At 40.7% G+C, this 12,518-nt stretch overlaps 1 protein-coding gene across 7 annotated transcripts in view; it reads left to right on the top strand.

The window, feature by feature from the left end:
• The window catches only part of PIK3C2A (phosphatidylinositol-4-phosphate 3-kinase catalytic subunit type 2 alpha), a 63,503-nt gene that overhangs the window by 7,145 nt on the left and 43,840 nt on the right, over positions 1–12,518 (top strand). For 4 of the 7 annotated variants that reach the window (XR_009819100.1, XM_062000350.1, XM_062000351.1 and 1 more), the window contains exon 1: positions 4,538–4,705. The exons of 1 other annotated variant lie outside the window; for it this stretch is intronic. The gene's annotated coding sequence lies outside the window, so the exon portion shown is untranslated. Of the gene's footprint in view, positions 1–4,285; positions 4,447–4,537; positions 4,706–5,266; positions 5,352–12,518 lie in introns of those variants that run through there. 2 more of the 7 variants (XM_062000348.1, XM_062000346.1) reach the window with 2 other exon arrangements.

Genomic DNA, 12,518 nt, shown 5'->3' with positions numbered 1-12,518 from the left:
TGGTTAGCTAAAGATTGGTAGATTTTTGTAGTATCTACTGTGTTAAAGCTAACAGGTTTTTTAGAATACTTAACATGATTTCTTTATGTGTACATCATTAAGAAAATATAATTTAAGATAAACAGTTTATCCTTTCATTCAAACATGACTGAATCTTGTGGCTAACCTGAAGAGCCACCTAGTATTTGAGTTGTAAATGTAGATTCATCATTTTCCTTTCCTACATAGTCTGAGATACTGTACTTTAAAATTAAATTTTTTCCTTCAAATATGAGATTTTTAATTGCTCCATAAATACAAGTTACAGGCCTTAAGGCTTTTGAAGACCACACACACAAGAACAGCTGCAGCACTGAGCATAGCCCCCAGTTACGAAAACTACAGGAGGTTTCACTGAGTTGTGCAGGGACTATGATGTTGGGGCTGGCAGCTTCAGGACCTGGCCAAAATGCAGTGTTGCCCACTGTGCTGGGCTGTGAGCCTCTGCAGTGTCATTCCTCCAGACCACTCCACAGGGCGGTGAGACACCCACACCTCGTCTATGCCAAGGAGAGCATATCAGTGGGACAGGGTGAACCTATTGTTGCAATCCCCACCGTGATCAACAAATGTTGGGGAATTTCCGTGGAACAGACGTGCTGCAGAGTCAGTATCATGTTCTGGTACATGTCATGGTATCTGTGAAGAGGTTTTTGTCCCTGGTACAATATGCTCCATCTTCCTATTGTCAGGGGAAACACATTTGTCCTTAAATAATCCCGTTGCTTCTACTAACAATTTGTCATTCACAAAAAGGATACAATAGACATCAAGCTTATTTTTTCCAGTTAGTTAAAGGCAAGTTGCCATTCCAGTAGTTAAATTATGTTTTTCTGTTAAATTGGGGAGAGTTACATAAATGTGTTTTAGACTGAGAAGAGAATTAGGGCAGTTTTGGTTTTAAAGTTTTTTGTTTGGTTGGTTTTTAGGTGTTGGGTTGTTTTTTTTTACTTTCCATGTGTTATCAACACCAAAGCACATTTGATATGTTTTGCTACTGGAAGTCATTCTTTTGATCTGGGTATACATCAAGCTTTGTTTATAAGTGTTGTTTTAAAAGGCACCTGCCATCTGCAGTTTGGCATATTTCCAGATAACAGCAGTGTCAGTATACTTAGCTACACAAGTTGATTTGATTTTTGCATATATTGTGTTGGAATTATTTTGTGAAGTGCAAGTATAAGGGTGGTAAGCACAGCATTTTCTCCAAATTACCTCATGTTTATTCTGCATTTAATATGCAATTTAAAATTTAATTCAAATGTTACTTAATGAAATTGTATGGATTTATCTATCTGTACCACTTTACTTTTTTTACAGTTGGTTGTTTATTTTTTACAAGACATAGCTTTACCAAGTGCCTCCTGAAAACTCTCAGGGCAACTATGTATCACAGACAGCACATACAGTAGCAAGGTGGTGAGACTGTCGAGACACACACTTTGTGCACTCTGTTTGCATGGGCATATTAATAACTTCCTGTATAAGAAATACTTTAAAACTGATGTAATATTTTCATGTGGGAATGTGTAACCTGTAATTACCCATTCATAAACAAGTCTGCAGGCTATGTCATTGTTCCATTTATTGACTCAACTGTCTAGGGGATAGTGTAATTTTACCTAGAAGCTGGACTTCTAATGCCAAGCAGTTATCTCTTGAAACAGAACTGTTTTGACTGCCCAGCTATGGAGAATGTTACAAGGCACCTGATATGCAAATGCTGTTTGTACCAGCAAACTGGCTGGTACTGCTTCTAGAATGCATCCAATAATTCATGTGTATGTAATGTGAATGTAGCTGAGAAACAGCAGAGGCAAAAGTACTGGTGTTGGAGTTGCTCTCTGGTGTAAGCAGTGAAGGCAAAGGAAGGAATAGCATGTTCAGGTTGTACACAGTGTGATAAAAGGAAATCAGTAGCTATTTATATCATGGAATACATTTAGAATATTTTTTGGGGAAAAAAAAAAGATACTGCTATAAAGGATGGGCTTAAATTATGAAAATGAATGCAGAATAGCAGGAAAAGTTTCTGACCAGAAGGAGATAATGTCTAAGGAAAGGCACAGAAGGTTCACTGAGTTACTGTGGTACTGGTAGTCAAGCTTGACAATAGTCTAAAACTCTGTGCTGATCTGTAGAATGAACCAAATCGTCCTTCCTGTCTGAGCTTTTATGAGTCATACCAGTCATGACTGGGTCATACCGTCATTTATTACGTAATGTGATAGAGATTGATAAGTCAAATAGTCATGATCTTGTTGAAATTGTTAGATATGGTAGCTGCCGTTTATTAGCACTAAGCAGATTAATGCTTCTTTGGTTAGTGATGGATGAAACATAGACAAATGGTTGTCCCAGGGCTAAAACCTATGGCCCCAGAGTTAGAGGTGTGACCTGGAGCAGTTGAATGTGACCTGGGGGTGAGGGGGAAAGCAGCATAATCACCATGGAAACTGTTTTGCACCAGTTGGGATCTCAGTAAGAAAGGCACTCTGCCTCTGTAAAGTACCATTTAACCTGCTGTTTATTAGAGCCAGCACTATGAAGAAAGAGAGGATAACAAAGATATCCCTACACCCCTGTAGATGCTGGAAACCCACAGTTGTACAGTATCAAATGGACACAGCACACTTTGAAGACTCCCATAGAAGAGAGTTTCCTGCATCAGCCATTTTAGAATTTTCTTACAAGAAAACAGTTCTGTCCGTCATTTCTGCTGCCAAACAGAAAGGGTGTTCACGTGGTAACCTCTTGCTGCTCTTTTAGATAAAGGCAAGGACACGCAGATGGTGTAATCGCTGATACTGAGTGGGAGCTGCTTGCAGACTCCTGTTACAGTGAACTGCAAAGTTTATCCTGCGGCCAAGGGATACACACTGCACAGCACGAGCCTGAGGGCCACACTATGCAGGCAGCACAGCACAGGCCTCCACTGAATTGCTAAGTGGGTCACTAGCTGCTCCACACATAGTGGTCTCCTGGCCAGGACCACTACAGAAGCCCAACAGAAGAGCTGGCCAGGACATAGGACAAAGAAATCTGAAATGCCACTCCCAAAGATGGTGTATTTGGACAGGCAGTCTGGAAAGAAGCCTGGACCTTGAGAGCAAAGCAGATAGCTACTATTGCTGCTGCATTTTATGTTCAAAATTGGAGCAGAACTGGCTTATTCATGGGCAGTACTGGAATGTCATTAGAAAGGATCAATTTCTCTTCTTCATAACAGACCAGAAAAAAATCTCGATGGCTTGGATCACAGAGGTAGTTAGGACTTTGGTAACCAGTTTTGCAATCTGTGTAATTAAAAAGTAATGCCTATGATGCTTCTGTAGGAACACGTGTCATCCTTCTGAGTCTCCATTTTGTTCCTGTTGGAAGTCACCTGCAAGGGGCCTTAATGGTACTAGGTTGATATTCATCCAATAGAAAATGCTTCTATGCTAAAATAGTGGAGTTTACGTATAATCATGCAGAAAAAGTCACTGCCAGCAATGTATTTATGACCTACTATTAATTCATGTATATTGTAGCTTCTAAACTGACACACTTTCAGATCTTCTATGCTTCATTAAGTATTTTGGGTTTCTTTGAATTTTGGTGTGCTAAAAGTGCTGGATAAAATGCCAATAGGCATAAACTGAGTTGATTATTTTAAAGAATGCATCCTGAATGGATGGACTATAAAGTTGTTCTGCCTGGAACTCTTTTGCATCTTGTTACTTTTAAATGCTCATTACAATGATCTTATGAAAGGCCCATTGTATAAACTTTGTATAAAATCCCACATGCAATACTTTTGAGCATACTCAAAGCATTATATTCTTTTGAAGCTATTGTGAAGGTCAAACCAAAATATTGTTGTTTTGAACCGTGTTGGTATGTCAGGAAGGCTGGGGTAGACAACAGGGATCTGCCGGTCTAGCAAAGTAGTTTCTGAAGTTATATTAAGCAAAGTTCCGTTTAGTGGAACATGTTGTTCCAAACTATTGGGAGTCTCAGCTGGCAAGTAAGGGAAGTTCTACGAGTAAAGCCCCTGCGCTCGGCAGCACCCCCGTTTCACTCGCGTCGCTTCTCGGCCTCCGGTGCCTTTTCCGTTCCCGGCGGGCACGGGCAGTACCTTCCCCGCGGCGGAGGAAGCGCGCGACGGACGTTTTCGGTGCGTTGTGCAAGTTTCCAGTCATGCCGAGCATTCTTAGGGAGATCGGGCGATAAGGGGAGGAAATGACGGAGAGTCACCTCAGCGCGGCCCAGCCCCCGCTGCCATGGCCGAAGAGACTCGGCCGCTGCTGCGGCGACGGTTACAGCCAGGCCCCCGGCGAGTGTGTGCACCCAGCTGCCGGCCGGGCTCCGCGCTGTGCCGTGCCGTTCCGCGCCTCGCCGCCCGAGCAGAGGCGGGCGGGACAGGTGAGGTGGCGGCCGGGCGCGCGCCCGGGACACGGTCGGAGCGAGGCGGCGGGCGGGACGCTACGCCGCGCCCCGCCCATCTCCTCAGGGCCGCGGCCCGCCCCCTCAGCCGCGCCAGCGCCAGCTCTGCGGGCCGGAAGTGAGCGCACGGCGGTGCAGCGGCGGCAGGGGGCTGTCTCCAGCCCGACGCGCGCGTTCCCAGCGGCGGCGGCGGGAGAGAAGGGAAATGGCCGTGGCGGTGGGGCAGCGGCGCTGCGAGGTATGCGCGAGGGCCTCGCCACTGATGTCGGGACGAGGTTGGGGCTCTGCTCCCCTCCCCTCTCCCCCCGGTCTTGTCCCTCCCTGCCGCTGTCCGCTTGCTTTCCCCCCCCCCCCCCCCTTCCCCCCTTCTTGTCCCGCTTCGTCTTCTCCTTCCTCAGGGGTCGCCGCGACGCGACCCACGGCCTCCGGGCGCTCCCCGCTGTCTGCTCGGCCTCGGTGCAGCTCCGGGCCCGGGGGTGGCCGGTGTCACCTGCGGGCGGCGGGGTCCGGGGTTCGGGCGCCGGAGCTGGAGTCAGCGCTGCCCGCGCGACTTGTCCCCGCCGCTTCGTGTTCGTGCGGGGTCCTGCGAGGCGGGAGGCAGCAGAGGCGGCGCCTATCCGCAGTACTCCATCGGCCAGCTCCTCGTCCGAAGCGCAGGAGCTTCTGACACCGAGCCGTAATTCCGAAACGTCTTGAGGAGCTACTAGCGCCTCTCAGCACTCGGGCTTCAGAGGTGTTTTTTGTACCTGAGATTACAAAAGTCTTCGAGGTGGCAAGTAGCTGTCACCTGGCACCGAGCAGGAGGCGCTTTGGAAGATTTTCGGGAGCCGAAGTGCTCTCTCTATGTGTGTGGGACCTTAGCTGTGGCAGCAGAAGCACACCAGGTTTACATTTTTTAATCATGTTTTTGTTGGCTTGTTGAGTGGGGTAGCTAACCACGGGTTGAGGCGTTTACCATGATTTCAGAGAAGCTGGATATTCACAAAGCTGATCCTTAAAACAGCTCTGCTTTTTTTCCACAGCAGCTTTTCGGGTATTACATGAAAGCGTGTAATGGTTAACTGTTCACAACTTGATCGAGTTTATTATTCTGCATCAATGCTATAAAAAAAAAGGTACACCAATATCTTTGTTAGCATTGGTAGCAGCGGTAATCTTCCACTAACAGTTATACTGTTGTTGGAGAAAATAAACGTGGTTAGTAAGATGAGTTCAAAGAGAAAAGAAGCTTGGAAATAAATAAAGAATTTGATGCTTTTCCTCGACATTGCACTTAGTAGAATGCTGTCCTAGTGCGTAATGCAGTTTACACTGACTTGGGGTAGGGGAGAGGTGCAGAGGTTTTAACTTGTGTGTTTAATGCAAATCTCTTTCTGAAGGGAAGTGAAAATTCAAGGAAGAAATTGTAATGTTTGTAGAAGGTGTTGTGCAATACCCACTTAGAATATAAGCTGTGTTCAGAAGTAGTAGTGATGGGTGATTTACAGGGGATCCAAAGGGGAAGCAGAAATAGGGCAGGGAGATGAATATGACAGACAAAAGTATTCTGTTAGTTGGGTTTGTTAGCTTTGAAGGCAGTTGTGTCCTTGATTCCCCCAACACTGAGCGTGGGCCTGGAAAAAATTTTCCTTATGCGTCTGGGAGGAAGAGAAGTTATTTAAATTGGTCTCATCAGCTGCATTTGTGGGAGGAGAAAAAAGGGACTATAATGCCCACCAAATTTGTTGGGTTTTGGAATATTTTGTTTTTAAAGAAAAAACACAACAAAAATCTAAAAACAAGTCGACACAAAACTCATAAGAATAAATGGACAACGAAAGAAAGTTACATAAAAGCTATAGTCAGTGTGAGAAAGCCCAAAAAAAAAAAGGTAATTCTTGAAGTTAAATAGCCTTTTGTTGTGGGGAAAAAACCCCACAAACCAAACAAGTACTGAACTATTTAGAGTCTCATCTTCTTAAATGTTGTGCAGTGTTTGAACACTCTTTTACATAAAGATGCTCATTTATAAAGAATGCATAAGCAATCTCAAGAAAGATGTAAAATTCTGGTTGATTTTATAGAATGGATTTGTCCTACTTAATTACAATGGGAAAGTAATCCTGATTTAGATACTCGAGGTTTGTCTTTAATTTTGGAGTATTGTTGTCATCATTAAGAACTCAAACATAAATATTCGTCAGTACAGATAGTCAATGTATATAAATTTATGATTTAGTTATTTTTGTATTTTTAGTAACTTTCTGTGTAACAACAAAGAAAACTGAGTGTCTTAAATGAAAAATTGTGCATTTCAAACCATTCAGTAAAAAAACAAATCTCTTCCTAATTTGTGTTCCTCTTGTTTCTTACTCCTCAAACTAAGTTAACTGTTGATATTTCTTACCCAGTGCTGCTATTGTATCTGCTGTTTAACCAAAGAAATTTGAACTCAAACAAGGCTTAAGAAATAAAAGTGCTAAAGTGGTGTTTTCGGAGGTTTTGTTGTGTTAGGCTTTGATGAGTGACGAAAACCAGGCCAGTGTGGGGCGGTTCAGTAAAATGAATGCTAGACTTGAGTTTGAGTAGAACAGGATTGGATGTTGCTTGAACTCTTGAACAATGACTATTGTATGGAAGCTTTAAAAATAACAGTAAATTAACATTGATGGGTAGGACAATATAAGCACAGTGGCAACGTGACTAGAATTCATAAAATATAGTATGTGTTTTAAGGTCATCCTTAATGACATTCAGATAATGATCTCCCATTTTTAAGTTTTAGATGTATTTCCTTTCAGTATCTGCAGTAGTGCAGAAATTACTGTGATATTTATTTTTAGAATAGCTCAACAAACTTGAAATTGAGTATGACACCACTGTAAATTGTTTGTTTCCTGGAAATGTATCTGTAAACACATTTCTTTATCTTAAATAGACGATGTGGATGAGTAGTTACTTACCAGAACCAGAGTTCATTTTTTATCAGCAGTGGTCAATAACACTAGTCATCCAATATAGCAGTCATCCAGCCCCTTTGTACACAGGAAGGTTGCTGTGATGTCAGCTTCTGCAGAAGAATGCAGAAGTTGTTTCCAGACTGAACAAGTAAGTGAAGGAGGAAACATTTCGAAGTATGCGAGTAATCATAAACCTCAATTAATCTAGAAAATACTTGGAAGAAAATGTTTTCCTCAAAACTCATTAAAAGAAGTTACAATGAATGTTACTTTGACCCTTGCTTTAGTAGAAGTGCAACCTGAAATGATTTACTTGGAGTAAATTTAGTTTGTTCGAAGTGGTGGTCACTTCAGAGTGCTTTCGTTGAAGACACTGACGTAGAAAGAGAATGCATGTCTGCATATTTCATGTGTCTTGTAATTTTCATATGTGTGGCATTGAAATTATGAACAAAACTCACTTAGAAAAAAATAACAGTAATTAGAAACTTGCTGTATGTAGTGTATGAAGACTTCATGGTATTTGTGTTAAGAGTCTGTCCTTAGTTCAGATCTAGAGATTGGTTACTCCAAGATGGCCTATATTGAGTAATTTGGTCTGTAGGGAGTTTGTAGCTCATATGTTTCAATATTGTAGTTCATGTTACAGAACTACAGAAGACATATGGTGAACAGGTCATTGATAACTGGGATGGACTTCTATTTGGTACAAGAAAAGCAGGGGTGCTGAAAGTCTACATGAGTTCAGCGTGCAGCTGGACAAATTCCTAGAGGAAATAAAAAATCCATCAGGGGTGCTAAAATGAGAGAAGTTACCTCGGGATTCAGGAATTACTTGAGTGGCAAATTATTGGAGACTAGAGGTGCAATTTGAGGAAGCTTAGCTTTTTTCTATTTGCATTTCTTGAAGCCATCCTTAGAGACAAGTTAGAACGATATGAACCGTTAGTCTGAGTATAAGTCATCCAGTTGAGTTTGCTACTTGGACAGTGTTAGGAAGAGGAAGTTAATCGTTGAGTCAAGCATTTAATATTTTCTGATGTATACAGCAGAAAGTTACATATGAACAGTGCATTTTTTCTGACAATTAATAATCAACAATCCTGCTTAATACTGTCATTAATTAATACTAGATTTGTGACTAAGAAGCATCTGCTGGTTATAACTGAAACTGTGCAAGTTTCCTGCCTGAGGGGAAACTCATCTGCTGAAGCAAGTGATAGAAATAATTTGGCTATTGCAGCAGAATTGCGTTTGGTTATACTGGTAGTTTGCCACTAATACTGTGATATAGTTAAGTCTGGTACATGGCTTTCTCTCCCTCTGCTACTAATATTTTTGATGATGTTTTGTTGAAGGTGTATGCTGTGTACTGCTGCACAGGGAACAGAATAGGATCTTTGTGGGGGAGGATTGTTTGCATCTCCCTGTGTTAATAGCTGCAGTGAGCTGCATCATGAACTTCCTGCCTTTTGCTGTTTTGAATGCTTTGTGATATTAGGAGAATATTTGCAGGACTTGTATATTTGAGGCATATAACATTAAAATATCTACAGTTCTCTCTGTGCTGTAGAATGTTATAAGACTGTATGGAAGGTGTCTGGGTATCTCTGTTAAGGTAATTACAGCAGATAGCACAGATGTTTCTTTTTTCTGGCCTCTCCACACTAGATACTTGTTATATTTTTTATTGTATTCATTATGTAGCTTAAAATGTTGTCTGCCTTCTGCTTAGTACTCCTGGTATTGGGATTTGTGCAAATACTAGTATAGGTAGGTGCTCCAGGTAATTTGTCGTGCTCTACTGTGATCACGCCTGCACTATGTGAATGACTAAAACTTTGTGGTGTTCCTGCCTGGAAGAAGGCCCAAGCACCCTTCTCACCTTCTCATAGCTGACCCTGCTTTGAGCAAGTAATGGATCCAGAGACACCCTAAGGCCTTGTCCAATCTAAATTGATTCATGAAAGTGATATTCTGAATAAAATTATTTTGCAAGTCATGGATTACTGCACAATCTATTCATCTGGGAAACCAAAATATTTGGGACAATGACATTACTTTATAAAAACCCCAAACCCTAAAATAGCAGTCATTGTGATTCTTTGTGGAATATTTTGTTTTGTATGGGTGTTTTCAAGTACTCTTTGAAAAGAGGGATTTATGGAAGAGAGAGAATGGTAAGGGAAAGGCACAATTTCAGAAATGACTGAGAAGCAAGAGAATTAGTACAAAGTTTTAAAAAGCAGACTTCTGAAACAGATGAGTGGATATGAAAACATTTTTCTCTAAGGAGAAACGTTGCAACAGAACTAAAATTCTTAGCCTTTGTCAAACAATGCTGGTAATAGGCTTGGCTGTAAGGCATGGAAAAAAAAATCTTCACCAAATGCATCAGAATAAAACAGCTTGAGATGCCATCGGTTTCATTATTGCTTTTTCTCATATCTGCATCCAGAAAATACCGAGCAGGAACAGAATTACGGGTATGTTGTTAGAGACCTCAGAACAAATAGGGAGAAATGGAGATGCAAAAGCTGGAATTGATCCCATCAGCTGTAGAACTACTCACCAAGTTTGCTGGTGATTTCTGTCTTCAGCTGATTGCCTTTAAGGACTTGGTAGTAATTATTTGTAAAGATTATCCTGTGATTAAATTCAATAATATGAACTCATGCTACTATTTTTTGTCTAGCTGGGACACCTAGTGTTCTTAGACGTGTTGGGTTGCTTGTTTTTATGAAACTTATACAGAATTTAGTTATCATTAAGAGCACTGTCTCTTCAACAGACCTAAATGAAATGGTAGTTGGGTTCACGTATACTGAAGAAGCTTGCAAACAAACTGACCCAAATCTGCACATATCCACATCTGCTAGTGGAGTGGCTTGCAGTGACTGATGGTGCAAACCACTGTTTCAAGAAAGCGAAAAGTACTTCGTGCCTGTAGAAAGATACAATCTCTGCCTAGCTGTAGCTGCCTATGCTGAGATTTGACTGGAGCATTACGAGATATGCTTCCACCCTTTTACCCCTCTTGGAACATTGATCAAAAAAAATATCAAGGTTCTATAGTTTAAAAATATGCCATATCTATTAACAGTCCTTGCACGGTGTGCTAGTTGAAAATTCATTTAAATAGAGGAGTTCATAAGTGGTTTTGTAAACACTGAAATGGCTGAGGCTGGATTTTTCAAGGCAGTTGTTTCCAAATAGTAAAAGACCTTGAAGCATTCTTGGAGGCTTCCTGTGCTAGTACTGGAATCACTCTCTTCTTACCTGACTCTCAAGAACAAAGATTTTGTCATGAAATTGAAGTGTGTAGATATAAATTTAGTTTCAAAGTCAAAGTTAAGAGATGCAGTTGCTATTCTCAGTACAGCTGCTTAGGTGTTTCCAAGCTGAATGATTTGAGCAAAACAGGAATGAGTGCTGCTTCAGAGTTTGTGCCCAGTATTGAAGCTAGTGAAATTACCTGTAGTTAAGACCCGAAATGAAATGGATTCAGTCTGTGTTAATCACATCTGTAAGATGGCACTCTCTAACTTTGCTGATTGTGTTAAAGAAGCTATGAAGTTTTTAAGGGAAAGATAATGTGACAGAGTTATATACCTGAAACACTGACCTTTCAGGAATACCTGTGTACACATTATTGAAAAGCTTCCAATTGAAACTCAAAATAGTATTTGTTAAAATAACAGACTTATGTCATGACTTCTTGAAGGATCTGTGCAGTTTTTTAGCAGTTTGTAGCAATCTGAATGCATCTGGCAGAGAGCACTTTTGAAAATCAAAGTTCTTGTGATTTTTCTTCCTAAGGAACTTTCCTGCCGTGGCAAATGTCTTGCTGTGAATTCCTTTCCAGATGATTAGTAATTTCCAGCGTATTACTTCTGTCTTATTTTGCTAAGTTTTCCCTGGTATCCCATAAAGCTGCTACTATCTCTGGTATGTAGGCAAGATTTACTAATTTTTAAGTTGGTGATCATTCAATGTTAGGCAAATGCCTCAAATGTTTTGTTTTGTTTTTTTTTAATGGTGAAATAACCATGTAGTTATTGTGAAAATTACACTTGTTTAGAGCAAGCTCTGGCTACTGTATATCAGGGCATTACTTTATAAGGAATGCAGGAAGTGGTTTGACTTATCATTGTTTCTGTATTTAGTGCTTGGACTGTAGTGAATTTGCTCTGATGTAACTATAAAGTATTTCTTACAAATGAATTGCCAGATATATTCTATGCTTGTTTAGCATAAGAACAAAGTGCAAATATGTTAAAAGCCTTGGATTTTTTTAAAAGAATTGTTGTGCAACTCATGTAGAGCAGAATATTAACATGCACATGAGCAGATGGTGAAATTACCTCTGCTTAAGGTAACAGGATTTATCTCTAATAAAGTTATCCTTTGCTCATTAAGACAAGAAAATAACTTAGGTTTTTGGAGTCTTTGTCCTGGTACAGGTATAATGTCCTGATTTGATTCTTGTGGTGGTTTAACCCTAGCTGGGAACTAAGCACCATGGAGCCTCATCAGCTACCCATCATCCTGCCAAAGTTTCTTGCCAAAAACCTATACATTCCGTATTAGATTTTTTTTTTTTGTGGTTCAGTTTTATGTATTTGGTTAATTTCTGCATATGTAAATATCTTCCGTGTTTTTAATATAAGCCTCTAAGTGAAAATCTGTTTTGAAATTAATTTCTGTTCCATGTAGTGACATGAAAGAAATGGTCAAACATCTTGCTGGTTCTTGATATTAATAAGTTTTGTTGCTGCCTTTTTTTTTTTTTCCCAAAAGAGCATTTTATTCCTTTGAAATAATGAATAATTAACAGTACTCAAAGTAACATTGTTATCTGAAAAGCAGACTCCTGCCTGGTGTGCAATAAGCCAATCTATACACAGAGTCCAGATATTGCTTATTTTATGTCTGTGCAGAGGCTGGTGATGGGGAATAGTTCCACAAAGCCAGCACACCCAACAGTATATCCTGCACTGTTATAAAAAAATCTTGTACTTTTATCTTGTATTTATATTGCATCAGTCCTCTTGGCACCTGGCAGGGCAGGGGGTTCCATTCTTATCAATATCTAATCCTTCTTCAAGAATA

Source organism: Colius striatus, chromosome 7 (genome assembly GCF_028858725.1).
Source record: "Colius striatus isolate bColStr4 chromosome 7, bColStr4.1.hap1, whole genome shotgun sequence".
Lineage (NCBI taxonomy): Eukaryota > Metazoa > Chordata > Aves > Coliiformes > Coliidae > Colius > Colius striatus.
The sequence above is the reverse complement of the archived record's forward strand: the minus strand, read 5'-3'. Positions and strand labels throughout refer to the sequence as shown.